This window comes from Galendromus occidentalis, unplaced genomic scaffold (assembly GCF_000255335.2).
Source record: "Galendromus occidentalis unplaced genomic scaffold, Mocc_1.1 scf7180000077271, whole genome shotgun sequence".
NCBI lineage: Eukaryota > Metazoa > Arthropoda > Arachnida > Mesostigmata > Phytoseiidae > Galendromus > Galendromus occidentalis.
In genome coordinates this window covers 1-20,480 of record NW_003805259.1, presented here as the reverse complement: position 1 = coordinate 20,480, position 20,480 = coordinate 1, and the positions used below count along the sequence as shown (strand labels likewise).

At 50.0% G+C, this 20,480-nt stretch overlaps 1 pseudogene; it reads left to right on the top strand.

Annotated features, from left to right (window-relative positions):
• The first annotated feature begins 14,416 nt into the window (after positions 1-14,416).
• LOC114828156 (zinc finger MYM-type protein 1-like) lies at positions 14,417-15,735 on the top strand (annotated as a pseudogene).
• The last annotated feature ends 4,745 nt before the right edge of the window (positions 15,736-20,480 follow it).

The following is a 20,480-nucleotide window of genomic DNA, read 5'->3' as shown; positions in this document are numbered from 1 at the left end:
GGTCGCATCTCACCATGGAGGTCACGACTTACTGCGACGCTAATGGCATCATCCTACTCCCTCTGTTACCGAATGCTACACACATCCTACAGCCTCTGGACGTAGCGGTGTTCAGAGCGGTAAAGAATGCCTGGCGCAAAATAGGCAATGATTGGAGAGTCAAGAATGGTGGTCGCTCAATGGGGATAGAGGAGTTCTTGATACTCATCCAGCAGGCTTTTGGAGCGTTCGATGCCTCGTGGCTGATGAATGGATTCCGGAAAACCGGTTGGAACCCGAACGCCGTGGATTACTTGAAATGTTGCTCATTCGCGGGGCCCGCGGACTCGCTCGGGCCATCGGGGCAAGCAGGGTCCTCTAGGCAAGCCGGGTCATCTGCGCAAGCCGATACATCTGCGCGAGCCGAGCCCTTGATGCCGTTCATTGTTGAGCTGGAGGAGCGTATGACCGCGGAACAGCTCAACCTCTTCCAGAATCAGCAGGGAGAGTGGCGAGGTCCCGAACACATTCCATAAGTCTCTCCAGAAAGGTTCAAGTATGAAAGTCTATTTCGCTCATGCCTGAAGTGTAGTCTCTGAGAGTCTCGCCAGACGCATACGATCCGGGGTTATTGATGATTCCTGCTCCTCCTGTATCATCCAGACCGGGATCTTATTATGGCACGTCCCATTGCCGGTGGCGGAACGTCCCATAGCCAGTCGCGGAACGTCTCATAATTGGTCAAAGGTATTAATTCCCAAACGGCCCGGTAGCGAAAAGTACCGTAAATGGTCAAGAGTGTCCCGCGACTGGTCATCGAAAAGGAGGTAGCCTCCAGTGTAAAAGTACCTAAGCGTCCCATAAGTGGTTCGCTTACCCTACTTGCTTGGATAAGCAGTATAAGCTTCTTGCTTGAACATACGGGCTTTATACATGAGGATCAGCAGGGTCGGACTTTAGTCGCGTTTTATGTTGCGATCTTTGTCCTCGCTGTAGCATCAACAGTGGCGGGAGAGGAACCAGCGCAGATGCTTATCTTTGAATCCCCTCCTATACCAGAACCACATTTCTTCAATGAAGACCCTCATTTCCCGGCGACAATTATCGGCCGGCCGCGGGGATGAACTCGGGACCCCCGACGATGCCGCCGCCACCATGGCGCGCTATTGCGAGCGTCGGACGCGCTAAGCTGGGACGGATTGAGAACTCCTAATCGGAGGATTGACGCTCGTCACTGATTTTCTGAGTTCAGTGGATCCAGGTCCCGAGCTCATGAATTATCTGTTTCGAAAGAATCATCGCTATTGAGCGCCTACAGTCGCGTCCAGGATTAAAACGCTGTTTTCTCGAAACCTGCTGAAAGGACTAAAAGGGGTCTGCCGACCAACGCGTCATATGTAATATCGTCCCTGCTCCCTGCCGATATTGAGAGAGGGCGCCTTTCGAAAACTGCCGCCACGTTGCTCTCCAGAGCTAGGAGAATCTAGCTCTAGCCATTCTGCGTTCTCCAAGAGCGGGATTCACCACGTGAAAATCGATTCTCTAATTTAAGGTAAATGCTCTCATGCTTACGTATCACACCACCGATACTATCGTTGTTGAATGCCGTTTCAATCGACTCATTAAAATAAATCTCTAATTTAAGTGAGAATCGATCGTGTGATCCTTGAAAGAAGAAAAATATATATATGGACCAACCGGAGGGCTTCAACGATACTCCGCGAGCATGTAGACTTAACAAGGCTCTCTACGGGAGTCGTCAGGCCCCTCGATGCTTCCATATGAAGATCAAATTTATAGTCCTTGGTCCAGGACTTACTTAGACAATGTCTCGCCGAACCATGTGTTTTTTACGGTGACAATAAGGACAGAATAATCGTGTGTTCATACGTCGATGATGCAATTCTGGCGGGACGTGCGGAGAAATCAATACTCGATTTCCTGACTAAATTAAAACAGCATCTAGAGATTACGGATAAAGCGCTTGATCACTTTCTCGGGATACAAATTCACAGAACGAATGACATGAGCGTGGTCGCGCGTCAAGAACGCTACACCCTTGATATTCCCAAACGTTTCGATATGACGAATTGCAAGCCCTGTTCAACACCAGCTGACAGAGACATATATTCCCTCGATGAGACTGAGGAACTCGAGGATATACCCTATCGAGAACTCATCGGAAGTCTCATGTATCTGCAGTTAGGTACCAGACCGGACATCTCATTTATCGTTGGTTATCTATCGCGCTTCTTAGAGCATCCAACAAAGAAGAGATGGTGTGAAGGACTGAGGGTCCTTCGCTACCTAAGAGGAACAGCAAACTATGAATAGTTTACAAGAGTTCCGATTTCAAGGGATACCGCTACTACAGCGATGCAGATTACGCTAGCTGTCCAATCACCAGAAAAAGTGTGTCAGGCTCTCTTGTGATGACTGACTCTGGACCAGTCATTTGGGGGAGTCAGTTACAAAGAACCCTTTCTCTTTCGAGCTGCGAGAGCGAACTCATCGCAGCAGTCTCAACCAAAGAGCTCATGCTGTATTTCGAACAAATCACAAAATCACAGAAGAAATTGGCCGCAGCCACACCGAGACGCTTCTGATCGACAACCAAGCAACGATTTCATTGGTGAGTCAAAACCAATATCGTCAACGAACCGAGCATATTTCAGTTCGTTATCCGTTCATAAGAGATCTTTTCGAAAGTGGTCGAATCAAAATCCAGCATGGGGTCAGCGAGATACCACACCTCCCCCAGAGAACAGGGGTTGCCCAAGGGGACAATCTCAGTCCGCTCCTATTCGCCGTCCTACTGCACGACTTGCCCGAGAGGATCTCCACCGCGCACGACTCGGTATACACGCTTCTATATGCCGATGACGCCGTTCTATTCTCTCGATCCCGATTACAGCTCCAGAGGTCCATGAACACACTCGAGAGATACTCTGAAGAAAATGGTCTGACCATCGACGTAGCCAAGACGAAGCATATGAAGTTCGGAAGTGGAGGACTACCGGCCTCCAGAGACATGTTCAAAGTTTATGGACCAAGAATCGAGAAGGTGAACAGGTTCACCTATCTAGGAATCGAGATCGCCAGATCCGGCCTGTCTTTCGCAGGACATCTCGACAGCAGTGTGAACAAAGCCAGAAACGCCTTCTATACGATCCCGAAAGTCCGCGAGCTGTCCCTCTCTACGGCTCTTGCACTGTTCTCGATCAAGATCGCACCAATCGCGTCTTATGGAATACAACTGACTTGGATGCATCTGACTCAGGGGCAGCTGGAAGAGCTTGACAAGCTGAAGGCCGGCTTCCTGAAACTGGCACTAGGTGTCCACCGATCGGCTGGGAGCCGACTGATCTATCTGCTCGCGGAAATCCCGCTCTTCACTGAGAAACTGCAGAGACAGTGCAGACTCCCCTCAACGCCCGTCCTACAGAAAAATCTCGAGAAATGGTTGGAAAAGTTCTCTGACATCGATGAAGATTTTCTGAGCTGCCCAGCGATGTCCAATGACTGCTGGGAACAGCCTCGTTTCAAAACAGGCATCGGCTGACTCGGGAGGCAGTCCACGGGTTCCACTTTCAGCTGTGTCGCACAACACAAACGCACACCCCGAACGATGACTGTTTCCGCAGACTTTGCGGAGAACACTGTCCGCAATATCATCTGCAAAATTGTACGGAGAGGGGGACCTTTGACTGGGAAGACCTATAGATGGAACAAATAATCTTATTTACACAAACACACCAAGAACTGGTAATAAACGCGATTTTATGGATTTATGGATTATGGAAAATTCCGCATGTTCCGACCCAAGATCAGCTCGCAGACATTTTTACCAAGGCCTTAACGGAAGCTACCTTTCAAAAGCTTCGAGGTCTGATCGGTATTTCTGCTCACTAGCAATATGAACACCATAATCAAGGTACTCTTGGTGATTATCACCATCGGAGGATTCCACTGTTTGCTGTTTAGAGTTTGTTTCGGCACAATGTTCTGATGATCTCCGAGGGTCGAGGGCTGGCAGGGAAGATACTATGGAATGAGGACGCAAGGGATGCGTGTGACAGAAGAATCTGTATAAGATGTTTATTTGAATGCTGCTTATATACCGTCTGGACTCCATGGGCCCACACAGTGGAAAAAAGGAGTTCTCCAGAAAAACCTAATCAGTCATTTTCTGTGTCAATCGATCAGAGTTTTTGGCTCGTATGCTGAAGTGTCATAATCACTGACTTCTGAAAACTTTTAAGACAGTAATGGAAACGCCTTTGTTCACAGAAGGAAGGCAATTTCCCAACAGTTATACAGGCAAAGGCCGACACTCTGTTCTCGGGCTTGTGGTGCAAACGTCTCGTCATAATCCAGTTTCATCACAACGTCGAAGAAATTAACTTGATGCGAGCGTATGATGGAGACCTCGTAGCCGAGTATGGAGACATCTTCCGGAGGTTGGGTCAGGTGGGCGAAACTGTCGCCATCGAGACCGACCCGGAAGTGCCGACACGGCAGGCGCCACCTAGGAAAACTCCAGTGGCTGCACGAGAGGCATGAATACAGCTCATCAGAGAGATGGAGAGGAATGGAATCATCGAAAAAGTAACCAAGCCAACGCCGTGGACCAGCAATCTGGTGGTTGTACCGAAGAGTGACGGACAGATCCGCATAACTCTCGACCCGGCGTTCCTCGATAGGGCTATCAGAAGACCTATTTAGATATCCAATGCCCACTTCGGAAGACCACTCGCCCATGCTCTCTCGGGCTCGGTGGTTCACGAATGTCGATGCCAAGGACGGGTTTCATCAGATGAAGCTCGATAGGAAAAGCACTGACCTGACCACATTTTGGACTCCTCTAGGCAGGTACAAATACTCGCGGATGCCTCAAGGGATATCATCGGCTCCAGAAGAGTACCAACGAAAACAGGTCCAAGCATACGAAGGATTGCGCGGTGTTCTCCCGGTAGCCGATGATACGCTGGTATATGGAGTCGGCGAGAATGACGAAGAGGCAAGAGTGAATCACGACGAAAACCTCCGAGCACAGTTTGGGATAGCTCGCGAAATCGGTCTCAAGTTCAATAAAGAGAAGCTGCAGCTAGGGCTAAAATAAGTCCGTTACATGGGACACATCATATCCCGACGAAGGGTGCGACCGGACCCGAATAAAACTCAGGCCTAAATGGAGTCGCCAACTCCGGAGAATCCAAAGGCGGTGGAGCGATTTTTGGGAGTGGGGATGGCCGGACTTTTTCCAAACAAACGCGATGCTCTCGGAATCATGGAAAGAAAGCCACAACCGAAGCCGCCACCTGATAACAAGATTCGCAGCACACGGACTCCACCACCTCACCTGCTCGACGCCAAGCTCCCACGAGCCAACCGCGACTTGTGTGTGCAAAGTATGCGGAGAATCGGGAGGGCGATACCACCGGATCCACTGCCGGAACAAAAAGGCTCTCAGCAGCATCGATGGAGTCAGCTCACACCCTATCTGACAGAACGCACCCCCCCCCCCGCCCTCACCCCGTCGGAGGAAAAGAATGGGAGCATGCCCCAATACATGTTGTTACTGTTATTGTTATTTTTAAAGATACATACCGACCCACGGTGAAATAGACACTTGAATTGATTGTTGGGAATGATCTATTACCACCTGAGTGTCGTCCCGGAATTGCCGAGCTCACGGCTGCGCAAAGCGTCCGTGCTGGCATTCAAAGCGACGCTTCAGATAGGCCTTGGCGCTGTTATGATAGAGGAAGGAAGGCCGGTGGCGTATCACTCGCACTCCTTGTCGGACGCTGAATGGGGATATGTCGCGATGGAGAAGGAATGCTTGTCGATCGTGTCGTGCTGTCTGAGGCGGGACCACCTGTTGTACGGCTAAAGGAAAATTAATGTAGAAATCGATCATAAATCGCTGCTCCGGATATTCGAAAAACCTTTGGAGGCATGTCCGAAACGACTACAGAGAATGCGCCTCGCTCTCCAACGATGACCATGAGAGTATCGTACATCTCGAGCAAGTCGAGCATCGTGGCGAAAACGCTCAGTCGAGCGCCGCCTCCGAACGTTGGTCAAACCCCACTACGAGAGGCTTTGTCTAGGGTGGCAGTGGAAAATATGAGGATACATGAGGGTACCGTCATATCAGTTCCAGTGCTCGAAGAAATCAGGGAGCATATGAAACGGGACTCCGAGGCAATGAGGATATACGACATGATTCGCAGCGGTGGAGCGATCTTCGGAGACCCGCTCACGACGGGGTGCGACAAAACGGCGCGGCCAAAACGGCGCGACCAAAACGGCGCGGCCCATAACGGCGCGGCCAAAACGGCGCGGCCCAAAACGGCGCGGCCCAAAAGGGCGCGGAATTCTGGGCACCGAGCCTATGGAAGATTTTTCTGGAAGGGGCGCGACAATAGTGCGACGCCTATCCAGTTGGGCGTCGATCAAAGCAGTATCACGAAATTGAGTCGGGTTAGGTTAGTTCCCCGGGCGAGCGAAGCGAGCACATCCGGAAAGCTAAGATAGGCGAGCGCAAGCGAGCATATTCGAAGCAATGACATTGTGAGGTGGCCTAAACCTTAGTTTGGGGGGCGTTAGGCCGCTCCGCAGCCTAACTCAAGTCCGGCCCCAACGGCTCCGAAACTTAGGTTCAGAGCCGAACCACGCCCGGAAGGCAGCGCCTAACCTAAACCGACTCGATATAGTGGAACTGCTATGAGAAACGTCGAATTGATTGTGCAGCACACTGTGGTGTTGCCTCTTTCAGGGAAATCCTCCATTGATTCAGTGCCGAGAACTCCGCGCCGTACGGCGCGGCCCTGAACGGCGCCGAATTTCGTGCACAATCCAAACTCGCGGACCACACAAACGCAATCTTGAGACGCCTCTTTTAGAATGGCTATCATGGAAAGAGTCCGCGACGTTCGATCACGAACCGAGAGCTCTATCGGTCGTTGATTGAAGTGCTTCGAGCATACTATCCACTACTCGAGATTTCGTACGAGTCGGAATCCTCTTCACTTCCAGAGGTTCCGCAAGCCTGGATGGTGCCCAGAATTCCGCGCCGTTTTGGGCCGCGCCATCGATCGCATCTGGCTTTCGATGCCACGCTCCGACGCGCAAGAGGGGCTTCATTCTGGCCAGGAATGAAGAATGACATCGGGGTGATGGTGAGTCGTGCGATGCAAGCCAGACGTATCGCAGCAAACAACCGAGCGAGGACTTGATTAGCGGAGAGGGCGGGGCGCAACTACCTATTACGACGGACGGATTCAGCGACTTCTTCTTCGTAGAGTGCCTTGGCAGAACAGCCACGACATCTCTGATTGTGCAGAAGACAGGCGAACTGTTAGCGATGTTCGGGCGCCCAAGACAATTCCGCACCGACAGCAACACAGGCTACCTATCGGCAGTTTTCCAAAACCTCAGGGAATGGAAGGTCTCTAACAACGTCAGCTCCGCACATTTCCAGTTGTTCTGGTTGCGATTCGGTTCCACGATTCCTAGGACTCATCCGGGAGTAAATGATCACAGCTGAATTTTCGAATTCTGCGGACAACTGACCGACTGGACGTCTGATCTCGACTGACTGTTTCATTTACATACGTTACTCGACTGGTTTCGATATGACACTATCGGCGCGTTATTTGACAGACCTTCCCAATAGGCTTGCATATCTTTCATGACGTTCATGACCAAAGCACCAGACGAAGAAGCAATCCACCAATACAAGAGTTTCTACGCCGAAGCCAAGAAGACAAAAGGCAGACCCAGCGGCGGAACAGCAATTCTAGTCTCCCCAGCGCTAGAGGGAAAACGGACCATATACAAAGAAGACAACACCCTAGGTGTGGAGATTGGGGAAACGACATTCATCGCTTCATATTTCAGCCCCAATACTCCCACAGCAGAAATAATTACCGACATCCAGGAAGCAACCCGTAGAGTAATTTATAAGTCAATTATACTTTACGAAGACTTCAACTGCAGGATCGACAAAGACGACCCAAGAGGGAAACAGATCATCGAGGCCTTCGCGCTAATGGGCCTCCATCTCTTGAACAACACAGAAGACATGACATACATCGCGGACAATGGAAGCAGCGCCATCGACCTCATATTTGTTTCTGAAAACCTTTACGAATCAGCTAAGATGACAGTCCAGCCCACGGTCGAGAGAAAACATCAGAGAATCGTCATAAGTGCTCCCTTGATAGGCAAAGGGACCAAGTCGAAACCAATGCGACCGAATAGACCGATCAGGAGGGTGAACCCTGGCACGCTCGAACAGCATATACGAAAGATGACACAGACCACCGACGAAGACTCTGGCGAGCCATACAGGCAACTTGTGCGAATCATCGAGAACTCAGCCATGAAGAGCAGCGCAGGGAAACGTAACAGAAACAAACCATGGTTCGACAGAGATTGTGCAGAACTTAAGAAGACCGCCCTATCCCAAATCGGGACGGAGGAACACAGTATCAGCAGGAGAAAATACAAGACTACAATCCGCATAAAACGAACCGAATACGACATGAAAGAATTCGGACGGAGAGTATACGCCAGCAGAACTAAGCCATGGAAAATACTACCCAAGAGAAACGCGCCGAGTGCACCGAAAGCCGAATAGAGAGCGTTCGAAGAATACTACGGAGAGCTATATGAGGCCGAAGAGGACCCTATATTCCCAGAATCGGAGAACGACACTCAAGAAACCCACCACGAGTGGTACAACGAACCTATAACAAACGAGGGAGTCATTTACAGCCTGCGGAAAATGAAGAGAAGAAAAGCCGTCGGAGCAGACCGAATAGCCATCGAGACCATGAAGGACAACGAGCTCCTTGTTCCTCTGCTAACCCGGGCGTACAACAAAATCCTCGAAAGCGGTGTCACCCCACCAGAATGGTCCGAATCTCTCGTGAAGCCACTGTTTAAAGGAAAGGGATCCGCAGAAGAGGCGAGCAACTACCGTTGCATAAGCCTGAATCCCCACCTATACAAATGCTTCACGAGCATACTGTCCAGCAGACTGCTCCTCGAGTGCCTGCCAAGAATCTCAGAGCACCAACACGGGTTTCTGCCCCACCGATCGTGCGAAGAAGCAATACAAGTCTTGATCGAACACGTCGAGTCAAGTGAAGAGCCAACATTCGCAGTCTTTGTAGATTTCCGATCCGCCTCTGACAAGGTCAGTCGAAGAAGACTGATGAACACGATGACCGAAAAATACGGCATCAGAGGAAAAATCCTCAACACCCTGCAGACCATACTCCGACCGAACAACCTCATCGTCGATAACGGCTTCGAACTGAGTAGACCAGTGAAACAACGGAGAGGAATAATTCAGGGAGACATAGTATCAGCGCTCATGTTCGTGATGTTTGTGAACGGCCTCCTGGAAAGACTGGAAAGGCGAAAAGTCCTCGCAAAGATGTTCGCGGACGATCTCGTGATCGCAGCGCAGGACCCAGAAGAAATGCAGGGAGCCCTGAACGCCGTCACCATCTGGTCCGAAGGAAACGGAATGACAGTGAACACAGAAAAGACGAAGGCAGTCAAATTCAGGAAAGGAGGGCAAATCGGAAGACAAAAGCTATACGTGAACAGAGCCTCGATAGAGTTCGTCCCAAATTTCAAGTATCTGGGAATCAACGTACAACCAGCTCTCGGATTTGGGGATCATCTAGACCAGATCCTTTGTAGAACCGCAAAAATTATCGTATGCCTAGGCGAGCTCCAGAAACTGCCACTAGAACTAGCAATGAAAGTGTTCGAGATGAAAATCATGCCGATTGTTTTGTATGGAATGAAAGTCATAGCCCCAAAGCTCGCGAGAACAAGTATGCTCAGACTCGACAGATGCAAAACCATGTATCTGAAAACAGTGATGGGACTTAGCCGCTACACCTCGAACACGTTCACACTAGCACTTGTAAACGAAAACACGTTGTGTGAGGACCTGAAGAACAGAGGATACTCCTTCAAAGCGTGGGAAGAGTACGAAGAGAAAACCGAACTGAGACGGAACTTATACCGGGAGAAAGGATTTACCGACGGACCAGCGTTTCAGAGAGGAGACTGGAAGAAACCGAACAGAATAGATAGGGCATCAATCTGTCGCGCCACGTACCACGGATATCACCACCGATTGTGCACAAGAGAAGACTTTTCCGAAGAAGAAAACGAGCTATGTGTGTGTAAACACTGTGCGGAGAAGAAGATAGGTAGGCACCATATCAATTCCTGTACATACTTCAGAAACAAATCGATCCACTCGATTGTGAAGGAAATAGTGAGATGACACCTGCAGAAACCTGCGAATAAAATCTATTCAATTCAATATCTTGAATGCGTATATGAGTCGAAATATTCTTCTAAATATTCTAAAGGGTTCTAAATTCACAAATCTTCCACCGAATAGTTCGGCTTCGTCCCGATTCTTGTTCGCAGGAATTGAAATCGTAATCTCTCTGAAGCTTCAGTGAAAATATCGGCGGGTTGATTCTTGCCGTCGATATGTTGTAATCTCAAAACGCCCTCTAGGTATTTTTCTCTAACAAACAGGTGACGTGCATGTACATCTTTCGATCGTTTATGAAAGAGATTTTTCGCGAGTTTTATCGCGCCAGCATTGTCGACTAAGAGTGACACCTACCGGTGATCATTAAGAAGCTCGCTGAGTAGCCTTTTCAGCCAGAGTAGCTCTTTTGCCCCTTCGCTCGCGGATATCATTTCAGCCTCGGTCGTCGACAGAGACACTTTTCGCTGCAGTTGACTCCTCCACGGGACGGCACTTCCCGCATTCATCGCAACCAAACCGCTGGCTGATCGACGACTGGTCGGACCTCCCGCGAAGTCGGCGATCCCGAGATCCTTGCTTCCTCGCGGGGAGCGGAACACTCTGAGCACCATGTTCCAGTCAGCCTGGTTTGGATTTTCCATCCGTCGCGCCGCTTCGCTAACAGCATGGGCTATGCCCGGACGAGAAGCCGTGGCTTGGTACAAGAGACGGCCCACGGCCTCTCTGTACGGTTTTTCGGTGGGTGATGAGTTCCCATCTTGAGAGTCTTCTATCACGAAGCTACGCCACGTAGGCGAAGAGATCTCTGAGTAAAGAGAGCCGGCGATTCCCCTTCCTTCTCTCCAGGCACGACTGCATGCATGTCAGTCTCGTGCCTGAGAGACACTACCTGCTAGCGGGCACTTCGTTGTCCGGGCAGCTTTACCTTGAATCGTCGGTCAAGTTTCTCCGAAACCAATTCGTATTTATTCAGAGTGTCAGTCGAGAGTCGAGCAACGTCTAGATGGTTGATATTGGTGTCAGAAGTGATAAAGACGATCAAGACCTGCGCCCCTCGAAGCTGGTAGGTAAAAGCCGTCTCTCGAGGCATAACATTAACATTGGTTGCCTCACCGTTCCCAGGGTGGCGCGCGATCTCCTTCCCCGAGCAGCGAGTCCTAGGAATTTAGCACCCCTGGCGGATAGCCCACAGATCGGCTTCCCGGAAGAGATAGAACTGCTCATCGGAGCGGATGCCCTGCATCTGGTTTACAATGGCATGTACCGCAAGGTTGGGGACTACACGGCATCTCCAACCATTTTCGACTGGGTCCCATGGGGAGGAGATGGCGGAAATAGAATTGTTAACTCGGTGGTCACGTCCTTGGGGTGATCCGAAACGCGGATTTTGGAAGCGAGCTGGCGGCGCGCCGGTACAACCGCCGCGTGGTACCGATTGCGAGACCCAAGGCTCAGTTTGAGAATTAGAATTTTTTGTGGGACACCGAGTTCTTGGGTATCGAGAATTCGGGACAGGACGAGGACAAGAATTCCCTGGAGCAGATGGAAAAGTTTTTCAAGAGCTCCATCAAAACAACTCCGGGAGGCAGGTTCGTAGTCTCATTGCCGTTCAGGGAAAATTTAGAAACGCTGGGGGATAACAGAAACTTGGCTTACTCTCGACTACAGGGGCTGCTCAAGTCTCTGAAGAAAAATCCTCACCAGTTGAAGACGGTAGACCAAGAGATCGCCAGAATCATTTCGTCACGATTTGTCGAATCAGTGAAACCCCGGACACCGGATCAGAAGGCGTACTACTCACACTTGGTTGCGGTAGCCACGAAGTCTCTAGGTTCGAACGAGGTCAGAGTTCGCGTGGTCAAGGACGGCGCCGCTCGTTCGCGGTACGTAGCATCATTGAAGGATCTGTTGGAGAAGGGACCGAACTATCTGCCTGACCTGGTAGCGGTGCTCCTCCAGTCCCGCAGAAAGCCCATCGCAATCGTGGCCGACATAAAGGCAGCGTTCAATCAATTACTAATTAAAGAGAATCACCGTACCTTCCTGAGCTTCTTCTGGCCCGCAGGCATCGCGACAAATCGGAGGATTTCGGGCTACAGTCCTAGGTTTCGGATTGGTATGCAGCCTGTTGAGTCCCGACTTCGTTATTTCCGCGCCGCGGCAGAAGTCTGTCTCAATAAAAAGGCGGCCACTTTTGCCACGGGGATCTTTCTCCCCGAGCCGTCACTTAGTACAGTCGTTGTGTCTCTCCGCTATACTGAGTCGGCATTTTTAGTCGATCCCCGAACCCAACACAGCCCATGGCTTCATTGCGCAGAAGTACGCCATCATCTGGACCTACAGATGGAGAAGCGACCTGCGCAGGCTCATCTACTCCGGGAAGTCTACTTTCTATGAAGATGACATAGCAAGCGGGGGTAGCGATATTTGGAACGCTGAACAGGTGGTTTCCACTTTGATCGAGGTATCCCGCGAAGTGCATTTTCCGCTCGGAAAGTGGAAGACGAATAACGATCAATCAGCAGAGCATATCAAGGAGGTGTCGGGGGAGAAAATCCCGAGATTTCGAGTCAGGACGACGGTTCTAAATTTTTGGGCGTGTCCTGGAATCAGAAGAGCGACTCATTGTTCATCGACACGAAGGATATCGCAAGGTGGATGCTTTCCAGCACCCCCTCCAAGAGGAATCTGCTCAAAGGGCTGATGTACGATCCTCTGGGGTTGTTGGCGTGCGTCTCGGACGAGCGTAGAAACAGAGCGAAAGCAGCTAGTTTACGCTTGAACGTAGCCCGAGCGTGCGCTTGTAAGTTATCGAGACGTGTCTGGTATCGCTGGCTATCAGCAACCGGATCTCTCGCGAGGGAGAGTGCTCCCGCTGTCTTCGCAGAGACCAGCGGTAGAGCCCGAGATCAGTACGTCTGGGTGGACTGCGCGGCGCAATCGCTCGGGCCAGCGATTTATTGACATATGTCGAGTGAGTGAGGACTCCCCGGAGTCCGCGAGGTATTGAATAAACAGGATCCAATGATGGTCTGAAACAAGCTGCGCTCAACGTAGCTCGGTGTGGTGTGCGTGAAGTGCGTGAGTGTGCTTGTCCGCTAAACAGATAAGACAACGGAGTGTCCGTTCGTAACAGGCGTGTATGGCGATCAACTTCAAGGTTCTCACTCAGACGCTACGCCCCGGGCATCAAAAATTCGGGGGCATCATGCTGCCCCTGAGAGCAGTCCAGAATCTTGAGTTTTTTCACTTTTTTCTTTTTCTCTCGACATAATCTTCTCACGAAATCACGATTCACGATCACGAATTCGTAAATATCGACAACTGCGACATCCGGGTAGTGCCCTCTCTCAACGGCGATGACAGAGTCTCGATGAGAGAGCGGGGGCTCTGAGGGTCCTTCGAGCGATCGATGCATCTCGTGGTGAAAACATCAACCTTATCAAAAACGGCTTCAATCTCGACGTGGCTTGAGAGAAATATTGAATAAATTATCGGAGGATATGAAAGCAATGAGGATATTCCGAGTCAGACTTGTCTCCTCTCTTTGAACAGATGAAGCGGGTACAGCCTAGTGGTAGTGAGAATCGGAAGAAGAAAAAAGCGAGAGGAGAGACGAAAAGTTAAGGAAAGGTGCGGGGGCCTTGAGGAGATATCTACAGAAGACCAACCGTGTATCGCGCTTAGTTCCGTACGATACCGGGACTGGCGGAGGGGATTCGCAGCTCCGACCTTATTCTGCAGACCTTGACCCCGTACAGAGCGTATCCGAAGTCAGGAGAGACGCTGAGGCTGTGCCTCCGGAATCCGGCGAATCTCAGACTAGTCTGCTTCTTGAGATCGCCGTTGCTTCCATTTCCCCGTCGGACGATAATCGGCGTGCTGGTATCGCGACTGAGAGTCAGCGAGTTGTTCCCGAACTTCGTCGTCGAGATCCGGTCTCCGGAGAGATCATCGCCGTCAACGGATTATTGCCTGCGGTCATACATACCGAAAGAGATCTAGCAGGGTCGACCGGGATTTGTGGGAATAGGGTGGAGATCGCTCTTGAAGGTTCAGAAATTGACGATCAGCCTACGATAAGCCTTCCCAAGGACGTAGGATCATGGCCGAATGTCGCACGAGCTCCGTCTTTTACTGGTCAAGCAAGGATCGGAATACGTTCAACACCTTGACGCTGAGAGTTTGAAAGCAGTCCGGCAGGGTGATTTATCAAGAGGAGAGGAAAGAGAGCTTAGCCTGAATTGGTTTTTCCGGAAGCTCCCTAACGGAGAGAAAATTCTCCGCTCTCGGATGGTATACTCCTGTGCGAAATCCGCGTTATTCTGCTTCTGTTGCAGACTGTTCGAGGGTCCCATCCGGTGTAAATCTGCTTTCAGCTCTGGAAATGGTTTCTCAAAATGGTGGAAGCTGAATTCGAAAGTCGAATCTCATGAGTCCAGCGAGAATCACTGCAAAAATTTCCAAGCCTGGAAAACATTGGAGACCGCGATCCGTCGCTCTGCCACAGTCGATAGCGCCGCACAAGCCGCCTTCACGAATGAGAAGAAACTCCGAGAAATTCTACATCGACTCCTCGACATAATCAGGTTCCTCGCCAAGCAAGACCTGGCTTTCCGAGGACACAGAGAACAAAGTGATCTGAATGAAAATTCCAACGGGGGGAATCCCAAAGGGATTTTCTGGAACTCGTGAATCTCATGGCAAAGTACGATCCCGTTTTGAGTCAGCACCTAACCAAAGTGAAGCTGCGGAGCAAGACGGCGGCAATATCCTATCTTTCGCTGGAGATTCAAAATGAATTCATCGATCTCCTCGGGGGACAAGTGCGTCGGAAAGTTATAGAAAGTGTCCGAAAGGCGAAGTATTGCTGTTCGATTCTCGACAGTACGCCTGATAACTCCCGACGAGATCAAAGGAGTCGAATTCTGAGATATGTCCTGGTTGACGGCTCTAAGGTTGAAGTTATGGAGTCATTTGTGGACTTCATCGAGACCGAAGGCAAGAATGCCGAGCAATTGACAAATATGATCCTCAAGAAACTCTCAGAGGATGGCTTGGACATTCAAAACTGCAGAGGTCAAGCCTACGACAATGTCGCGGTCATGTCCGGCGTTCACACAGGACTTCAAGCTCGCATTCCAGCAATGAATCCGAAAGCTACTTTCGTTGCTTGCTCCAACCATTCGTTGAACCTTGCTGCTTCGGAAACCGTCCGTCCTGTGACTTTCTTCGGGGTTCTGGAGGAATTGTATGTCTTTTTCCCCTCCTCGACCCATCGTTGGCAGCTTCTCACGGCTTGCGTCGATCGCGGACTGAAGCGCCTCATAGAAACTCGTTGGAGTTCCAGACACGACGCGGTTGATGTACTTCACAAACGGTTCTCGGATGTTTCCAGGAAATTCTTTCCAGTGATGCTGACGAAAATATAAGAACGAGAGCAAAGGCCAGTACGCTTCTGACTGCAATACAGTCGTACTCATTTCTATGCCATCTTGGGTTTTGGGGCCCCGTGCTCAAGGAAGTCAACGATTGTCAGAAGTATTTACAGACCGAAGGACTCCACGTGCAGCAATGTGCTTCGAAAATTCGTGCTCTTCAGCTTTACCTTGGAAGAAGTCACGACGATCTCGCGGACGGTGCTCTAAGCTCTAAGCTACGCCACCCAGACTTGTGAGCGACTTTCGATAGAAATGCAGCGTGGGCGTCCAAGACAGAATAGGCCCGATCCCTCGACTCAGATTCTCTCCCACGAAGGAGAAGTGCGAGGCGATATCCTCAAGTTATTGCGGAAGATCGAGCAAGAGATCGAGACGAGATTCGAACAGCTCCAGGAAATCAGCGATAAATACGCCTTCCTTACTCCATCAAAGCTCCTTGATCCTGCTCATGAATGTAACTCAAGTTTTGTCACACATGAGGTTGATTTCAAAGAGTTCCTCGTTGAGATTCAACGGTTATTGTGTTTCGTTGACGCTTCCGATCTGCGCTCAAATCTCGTGGGAAAAGGTCCATTAGAGCTACTAAAATTCATCCAAGAGTTCGGCCTGAATATTTCTGTTCCAAACATCGCGATCTTGCTCCATTTATATCCCACTGCTTCCATCAGCATGGCGACTTGTGAACGAAGGATTTCGAAGCTTGAATTGATAAGAAACAACCTGCGATCAACGATGACGCAGACGAGGCTAACGAACCTCGCGATCTTATCCATCAAGCAGGACTTAGCTAGTCAGTTAGATTTCGGAGATGCAATCAAAGAGTTTGCAGCCCCGTCTCTAAGGAGAGTTCGCTTTTGACAAGTTATAAAACCCCACACCTGAGCAAACTTCGAGCGCCGACAAGCATCAAGTTCATTATTCCTGGCATGAAGTTCCATAGATTGGGGTTTTTCGGCGCAATTCTTTGCATTGTTGTCGATTCACAGGGGCATAAACCGAGAGTCCGCCCCGGGCATCACAGTGGCACCGTACGCCACTGCACTCAGGTACTGTGAACAAAAAAATTAGATTGGGACACCCCCCTGGACGGAGAATTGTCCGAAGTCTACCGCTCGTCGGTACATAACCTGGGGAACGCTCATTTGATTAAGATCTCTAGATCGATGTTCGCGCTCGGAAACAGCGCGGCTGCAAGTGAGCTTCGCGTATTCTCCGACGCCTTGCTGAAATCGTACGGTGCAGTCGTCTACCTGCGCGAGATTCCGACGGGGAAGGTCGGCTGCACAGCACCGGTGAGCTTCATCTTGGCGAAATCCAGAGTTTGCCCTCTTAAGGGGAAATGGACGATCCACCGGCTCGAGCTCATGGCGGCACTTCCCGCGAAACGAGTATCAGAAGAGGTTGTGGAGTGAATTGATCGCGTACCTTTGTATTCAGTCAATTCAGAGGTGCTGGGTTGACTGCGGCAGTCCTCAGATAGCCTCACCGTCGCCGCCATGAAAGATCGAAATCATCAGAACTTGAGAGAAGGAGTTCCTCAACCTTGGACCAGTGGACTCGATCATCTCGAACGCTGACCGCCGGATCTTCGACAAGTTGGAATTAACACCCACTTCGCCCCGGGGTCAACAGGCTGCGACGGTGTTCTTTCTTGATCGCGGCGGCCTTCACCAGCGAAGACCTGGCCGACACTCTGGAACTGCACCGGGGAAGGGCGCTGCACGAGCTGGAGGCATCCCAAAAGGAAATCCTCGACTTGAAAATGGAGCTCCGAAATGAGAAGTTGGCCACGGCCCGTCTACAGCAATCGGAACATCGACTTGAAGGAAAAATGAATGTGTCAATCCGACTCTACGTTCCAATCGGAAAACGCATTCCCTCGGAGGACAAGTTCTCCTACAGCCCAACATTACATCAATACGAGGTCTTTCTATAACAACTAGCAATACTCTCACGATGCAGAGATAAGTCAATGCTCTGCGGTCCCTCAGCTTGAGGATCACATTTGTCAGGTTTATCTGTATTCACAACTGAAAACATCTGTCGCGGTCGGCTTTCCAGCCTAACGCGTAGACTGGAAAACTGCTAATCAGATTACAACGATTCTGAGTCAGCATAGCGGATAACGGATAGATGTAAAGCTTAAAAGTGGCCCTTGCACTAGACAACTATAGAAGGAGCCACCGATTCCAGAATAAAGAAGCACGAGCCAAGTACGAGCTGAGTATCAACCAGGTGAACTCAACGGTGTCTTCCTTGATGTTCCAATACCTACCGCCTTACACCACAACAGTTGGCGACGAGGAAACTTCCGAACTCACTTCAAGATGAGTTTCTCACCAGAACAAGTGCAGGAGCTTATCGGGCAAGCGGTAGCACAAGCCCCCGAAGCGGCGAAATCAACACCCACCTCAGCGCATTCGGTGATGGAACATCTAAACACCAGGATCCCGGAATTTTCGTACAATGAAGATACTGGGCACACATTCAAGAAATGGTATGTGCGATACAGCTCGATCCTCGAAACTGAAGGAGCCGTGCTTCCGGAGATAGACAGAATTCGTCTGGTAGTATCCAAGCTGAACACCAACGAATATGATCACTTCGTGAACTTCATTCGTCCAAAAAAAGTCGAAGACTTGAAACCAAAGGAAACGATCGAAATATTAAAGAAAATATTTTCGACGCAAATCACTTTGTTCAAGCGAAGAATGCGTTCACTGAACATAAAAAGGGACGGACGCAACTTGAAAGAGCTCACCAGCGCCATCAATGAAGCCGCTGAAGGAGCCGAATGGGGTGATATAACCCTAGACGAGATGAAACAATACATCTTGATGCTTTCCCTGCAAAGTCATGACGACTCCGACACACGCACGAGAGCCGCTCGACTTCTCGAGCAGGATCGAAACTTGAGTTTTTCACAGATCATGGATGATCTGGATCACTTCGAATCGATCAAAAGGGATCTCTGCGCTTCAAATCGAAGAAACATCAACGGAGTAGAAGGTCGAACGTCGAAAACAACGGGACGCCCCCAACAAAGAACAACTACTAATAAAACCATCGTTGGTCCTTCATACATATGCTATCGTTGCAACAAGCCCAACCATCATTCAAATGACTGCGAGTACAAAACATATGAATGCGAGAAATGCTCCAAAATCGGACATCTCGGCAACGCTTGCAAATCGAGAACTTACAACCAGCAACCAAGCCCCTCAAGAGCCCGCGACACAACACGACGACAAGTCAACGCGGTGTCGAGCCTCACAAATCGAGTGACAAAGACGGTTACCATCAACGGCAAACCTATCCAATTGACACTGGATACAGGCGCACAGGTCAGTCTCATTTCGACTAGAATCTGGTCAGCCCTCGGGAACCGAACTGGAACGCCCTCCGTTCGCTCACGGTAGCGGACGGCAGATCTCTAAAAGTTCTTGGTACATTATCATGTACCGTCCAATTCAATGACATCGAATTCCACGGAGAATGCCATGTCACCGATAGGTGCGAACTCTTAGGACTCGATTGGATCAAACGAGATCCGCGGCTAGAATCATTGCTGACGAGCGATACACAACCTCAAGTACTTCAAGTGGAACGTGTTAGGAATCCGTGAGGATCCTGAGCATAGGCTCACTGAGAAGGGTACTCAGTCGGCAGGAGTCCACTGTTTGCAGTTTAGAGTTTGTTTCGGCACAATGTTCTGATGATCTCCGAGGGTCGAGGGCTGGCAGGGAAGATACTCAGGAATGAGGACGCAAGGGATGCGTGTGACAGAAGAATCTGTGTTTGATGTTTATTTGAATGCTGCTTATATACCGTCTGGACTCCATAGTCCAGTACAGTGAAAAAAGAGGGGAGTTCCCCAGAAAAAGGTGATCAGCCTTTTTCTGTGACAATCGATCAGAGTTTTTGGCTCGTATACTGAAGTGTCATAAATACTGACTTCTGAAAACTTTTAAGACAGTAATGGAAACGCCTTCGTTCACAGAAGAAAGGCAATTTCCTAACATTTTCTCCCTTACTGCGGAAAGTTTTGACGAAGTGTCCAAAAATCGATCATAGCACCCCTGTTACATATATATACGGTCAGTTTTTCTCTAGTGGGTATCCGGTTTCCTTTGTTGAGGAATAACCATGTCTGAACAGTCTCTGTCTCCCTCTGGAAGCTGTGACACTTGGGATCTTTCTCCCAGGAACGAGCTTGAAACAGAGGCGTTGAATGAAGATCAAAACGCTGGTGCTGCTACTTGTCCGATCGTGATTCGAGATGAGGTTGTTCAACCGTCGGCTCAGGTTGTTAGTCATCGGAAACGGCGATCCAGGAATGGCTTCATTCAATATGCACTCATGGTTCAGCGTAGGGATTGGCTTCGTTTTCAACAAGCCATCGATGTTGCTGGACTCATCTGGCCAGACATGGACGCTGAAGCTCGTCGTCCGTATCGCGAGCAGGCTCTTCGAGAGCGCTCGCCTCCCAGGCCTTGTAACCGCCCGGAGTGTGTTGCACGTAAGGAGCAAATGGAGAGGTTAATCTCTGAGCTTTCTTCCAGCCTGGAAAAACTGACTAAATAAATTCATTGTCTGCAATTGGTATAAAAGGGGTGCTCATTCCATTGAGTAGCTGTAGACAACGAGTCTCAAAAACCAACGAGTTTTCGAGAGACAAGAACGAGAATGGCGAAGATTGCCAAAACGAATGTAAGCCACCTCGGATTATTTTTTTT